The sequence below is a fragment of the Pseudophryne corroboree genome, chromosome 1, assembly GCF_028390025.1.
Source record: "Pseudophryne corroboree isolate aPseCor3 chromosome 1, aPseCor3.hap2, whole genome shotgun sequence".
NCBI lineage: Eukaryota > Metazoa > Chordata > Amphibia > Anura > Myobatrachidae > Pseudophryne > Pseudophryne corroboree.
In genome coordinates, this window is record NC_086444.1 from 863,657,328 (window position 1) to 863,663,343 (window position 6,016).

Sequence of the window (6,016 nt, forward strand, 5' to 3'; positions counted from 1 at the left end):
TATTGTGGCATTGACAATACTCTTCATTCACTCCCATCTTGGCTCATTCTCTCTGTCCGCCAGGGCAAAGTGATAGCATGCTATCAAAGCTCAATTAATGCCACTATAAGAGAGCTCTCTCATAAAATACTTACTGGATGGTATTTAGGGGGAGATTTATCAAAGCTTGAGAGACATAATGCGTAGAGAGATAAAGTACCAACCAATCAGCTTCTGTCATTTTACCGGCTGGGTTTGAAAAATGACTGATTGGTTGGTACTTCACCTGTCTCCACTTTATCTCTCTTTCCAAGCTTTGATAACCCTCCCCCCTAATGTAGATCCCAAAATGACTTCACAAACTTCACCAAGACACTGTAGTTCTCAATGTTAGGGGCATTGTGGCCATGTAGACTTATTAATGTGGAGTGTTTCTTTCCCCATATTAGCCCATTTTGGGCTGTAATGAAATTATTAATCTCTAATGCTACAGGACTATCCCTAAACACTCTCACTAACTTGCTTCTATGTGACCCTATACAACTAAATGACAAGTCCATAGTCAGAATCATAATGTATATATGTGGCACTTAAAAATACCAAATTGTGTGCAACTTGAAGTAAGCGAGTCTCCTACACGAAGAAGTAATCATCTGGTTTATTTCCAAAATGGAGTACATAACTAGCCTCCAAAGCCTCAAACTAAACTATTTCCATAAAGTTTGGTACCCCTGGTGCTCATATCATGCTACCCCACTTACAGGTGCCTCATAAACCATATGACCCCAAAAAAGCCAAACTAATATAGCAAAACATCATAGAAGTCTGTTAGTGGCCATAATAAAACTATTTGGTGTTTTTAAATTGGGTCAAATGTCTGTTATATGCATTTTTTTAAAAATATAAAAAAATTATAGAAAGCTATTTTTTTTGTAAAATAAGTGCTCTTATTAAATTTGGGGTACATAAAAAAGGGTAAAAGTCAATATTTTGGTCATTTTATGGTACTTTAAAAAAAAAATTGGACACAGACCAATTACTCCCACCTGTAGAATAAACAGGAGAAAAAGAAACTCTCGTTTTTTGGGGGGCACTCATTGGAAAATTTTATCACATAAAATATAACTTTTAATTCTTATGCTTAAAATAGTATACCACAAGACAAGACAAAGACATTGACATATACACATAAATAACCTGAAACCACAGCCAAAATTTCCCAAACCACACACACAATTCCATGTGGATTTTTGGGTAGTGTCACATTTGCCAGTAAATATCCAACACAGAATTGTGGGTGTGGTTTGGGGAATTTTGGCTGTGGCATGTGTACATTTTCAACTATAATTGGCTGTGGTGTCCGTAATTTTTTTACACTGATACTATGAATTGATTGACACTCAACCAGCCTTATTCACTGCCAAACGTGATACTATCCAAAAATCTACACGGAATTGAGGGTGAGGTTTGGGAAATTTTGGCTGTGGCATGTGTAATCTTTTACACTGATATTTTGAACTAACAATTGGCTGTGGTGTCTGTAATCTTTTTACACTGATATTGTGATTTAGATGATACTCAATCAGCCATATTTACTGCCAAATGTGACACTACCCAAAAATCCACACGGAATTGTGGGTGTGGTTTGGGAAATTTTGGCTGTGGCATGTGTAATCCTCTATACTGATATTATCAACTATAAGTGACACCCAACCAGTCGTACCTATCTCCCATCTAAAATTCCACACGGAATCATGGGTGTGGTTTTAGGTTATATATGTGTATATATCAATGTCTTTGTCTTTGTCTTGACTTCTGGCATACTATTTTAAACGTAAGAATTAAAAGTTATATTTTATGTGATAAAATTTTCCAATGAGTGCCCCCCAAAAAATGAGAGTTTCATTTTCTCCTGTTTATTCTATAGATTGCTAACCGACTCTCAGGGGTGCACCTCCACATGAGCTATTTCTGATATCCTTTTTATAGGGATAACATTACAAATTACTGTGGTATATTAATCTGCTGGTTGCTCCAACCATATCATTCAGCTCTGATCACCTGTGCTCAAGTTTATTTCCTCCTCTCCTCCTCACCCTCCCTTTCCCCCTATCAAGTTGACAATTACTCCCACCTGCAAGTCTAAAAACACTTGTCCCACTCATAGAGCACCCCAATATACCTATCCCATACATTGTACCCCTATTTCCATCAATTTGCATTTTTGACCCCAAAAATGACATGACATTATTGGGCAATAAAAAAATAGTAAAAAAATTCTAATTGCCTAGTTAGTCATTAAGGGTGGTGCCCTGTTCTGAACCAAATCCCAATATTTTTACTTTTAAATAGGGGTTTTGCAGTACTTATCACCTGCTCAGAGATGGTGAAGAGAAATGCGCAATAAACCTTATGGAGACATTGATGATAACTTACAGCCGCTAATAGGATACCGAATTATCGCATTTGCAATAATTTATTGCAAAACCATAATATCGCGACTAATTGAATACCGACCTTTGTATTAAAAGTATGTAAATTAGATAGAGATAATAGAAACAAAAAACAAGCATACCCTATGTTATTGGCTCATTTGACTTAACTTATTTAGATGTAGTGAACAGATGTTTCTTAACAAACATATCTGTACTATCACAAATGTACTTATTTCTATCCTATGAATTCATATTTAGGTACACTTTATTCCTTAGGTGTACTGTATTATGTGGTGTACTATATTATGTGGAGAACTGTTGATGACAAAACTCTAAGTCCCTCAAATTCCCCAAAGCATATCACCTTATTATTGTACCATAATTTAAAACGTCGTTTGTAATGAAAATGAGCTAGATAACACACACGAAAAGAACTTATACAGAGAGAGAACAAGGAAAGTCATACTCCATCAATATTTATGATTGACTCTTGTTAGGGAAACTATTTGGTCGTATCCTCTCCTGTATGGAACCCTCTAGGCATAGATACATATCAATTCATGGCTTATCTGTGCAACCGATCATTGTAGTAGTAAAAGTGGAACTGGAAGATGAAAGCCTGATTTATTGTCAATATACTATATAATATATAGTACTGTATTTTTATTTTTAGGAACCATATAATTCCTGAATAAGGGAAGACCCAGGCTGTATTTATTTTGAGTGACTAATATGTTAATGCCCTTTCTAGAAATTAAAAATACAGTAGTTTTATGTGTACCTGTTTATGTGTAATGTAACATATTTGCACTTTGATGGAGAAGGAATGTAATGAGGAATGATGGAAAAGCTCTGAAATACATTTGCTTGGCAAAAAAGTCCTGCAGCACTGTGCAAGATCAGGAATGCCAAATATGTGCAAGTGTATTGTTCCCTCTCCATTTTCACATAGAAATTCATTTTGGGTTCCATTAAAAAAAAAAAGATCCATACAGTATTCCACAACACAGTGTTATGACTTCACAAGAGCACTTGAGATCCTTTTGCAGTGCTGGTTTGTAAATGACTCCCAGTGTCTGTAAGTCTCAATTACCCTATTACGCTACTCATTTTAATGAATGTGTTTCACAGGAGTTTCAGATGCATAATGCTTATCCTTTAATTTTCCTGCAGGCTGTGATTCCAGCTATTTTAAAATGCCATTCTGAAACATTCCACAGGCCATTCAGATAAAATCGGGGTGTGTGGTCTGGCAAATATAAATACAGTCGCTCTTGCCAGGTAAAATGAGTTCATAAAGAACAGCATTACTATACCAGCAATAAAACAAGCGGTTAGGTGTAATTATATTTAAACATATGCTACTGCTACAGGTAGAGCCTCTAGTGCAAGATTTTGAGCAACCACCTGCCATATGGAAACAGTACCCTGTCGGCAGCAAGTCCTATCCAGATAAGCACAATATGAGTCTTTTAGATTGTTACATTTCTAAAATGTAAATGTTAAACAAATTAAACTATTCAAAGCTACTTTTTTATCACCTTGTAGTTTGGGTAAATATTTAATAAATCCTTTAAGGCCAGAACCACTTGCATTTAGTTATACTCCCCAAGTAAACCAAAAATATATTTTTTCTTTAGTATACAAATGTTTCTTTTTTGAAGAGTTATACTGTAGATATAGCTTTATATTAATATAATAGTTTTTTTTTTAGATGTTGTGTATCTGTAATAACGAGATCTCAAAGGGTTATTCAAGAAAAAAAAAGTTATAGAATAACCTATACCCTCACGGGATGCAGTTAAGATGCTGGCTGTCGGGTTCCCGGCAGTCAGAATACCGACATCAGAATCCTGACACCCGTCAGAATGACAGGGTGTCATTAACTCCCGACGGGGTCAGTAGACGGATGCCAGAATCCCAACAGCCGGCATTTCAAACGTAAGTATAGTGGGCGGCTGAGGGTTAGGGCCAGGGGAGCAGGTTAGGTTTAGGCGCCACCCGGGGGATTAGGCAGCACGGGAAGGGGGTAGGGATAGGCTGCGGGGAGGGGGGTTAGGGTTAGGCACCATGGGGGAGAGGTTAGGTTTAGCTATTAAGGGGGATGGTTAGGCTGCGGGGAAGGGGGGCTAGGTTTAGGCACCACCAGGGGGGGGTTAGGGTTAGGCTGCAGAAAGGGAGGATTAGGGGTAGGGGAGAAGGGGGAACATTCTTACCTCGCCCTATCAGAATTTCACAGAATGGGATCTCGGCATCGGTATTGTGGCCACCGGCAGTGGCGGATTGGCCACAGGGCTCACCAGAAAGATTCCTGGCAGACCGACATGTCGGTGGGGTCTGTTTTGTGTGTTGTCATGTGGTCCCACCCTCCACATGACAGGCAGCCCAGTACACTACATTGTCCCCATGAATTCTGTTGTTCCATCTCTGCAGTACAGAAACTCTGCCATGCAGTGATGCTGCCATGGCTACATGGTATGTTATACCTCTTGTGCTGCCCATGTCGGCCCACTTGTACAGAATTTTACAGGGCCACTTTTAGTTCCCATTCAGCACCTAGACTGAGACACAACTTCAGTAAAAGAAGGAAGACCACAATTGCACACAATCAGGCCATATGAGGAGCGATCCCGCCTTTCTCAACAGACCCCACCACCTCATCAGACCACACCCCCCATTAGGGTTGCTTCTATAGATTTCCCAGGCTGGTTTTCCATCCCAATCTGTCAGCGCCCGGAGTCTTACCGGTACGCTGGGGCCGCGGGGCTGGCTTCTCTGGCGGTGTGCGGGCAGCAGCGGAGGTGGGCTGCTGCGCCAGGTCCGTGGGCAGCAGTGGCGGCAGTGAGGGGTCCGCTCGTGGCAGCGGGACACTGCTACAGTGGGTCGCTCTTACTGAGCCATTGCTAGGAGACCAGAGGCAGTGAGCAATGTGGCTTTGCAGAAATGTCTGCATTACTGGGCGCCGCCATGTTGGAGACCAAGTTTTAAGCATAGTTCCTATTTCCTGTTTCTTCCAGCCAATCCAGAGAAAGCTCTCCCTATAAAAGGGGGCTGGTTTAGGACAGGGACACCCTTGCTTCAAGTTACAACCCTGTTGTAGGTGCTTTAGCCTGTGCTCCCAGGATCCTTGTCATATTCTGGTTACTCCTGATCCTTCTTGGTCGGTTCTCTGTTGCTGCTGCAGTTCTGCCGTCCTGGAAAACCCGGTCCAGTAAGACTCTTTGGGCACAGTCGGCCCCGGGTCTTCTGCCTCGTCTTTCAAGCCATACTCAACAGATCTACTTCACCAGCCACGTCTTTGTACCACCGACCACATCCTGCAGATTGTTATCTTCAGCCTCATCCTCCAAACCATAGTCCACAGTCCTTGTCTCCAGCCACGTCTTCAACTACCATCCACAGTTCCATAGTTCATCATCTACAGTCTCGTCTTTCAAATCACAGTCCCCAGTTCTTTGCCTCCAGCCACGTCTTTTAACCACTATCCACAGTTCCGCAGTTCATTATTCACAATCTCGCCTTTCAAGCCACAACCTGCAGTTCTTAATCCGCAACTACGTTCCTTTAACCATTGTGCTCCAGCCACAGTTCTCTACCTCACC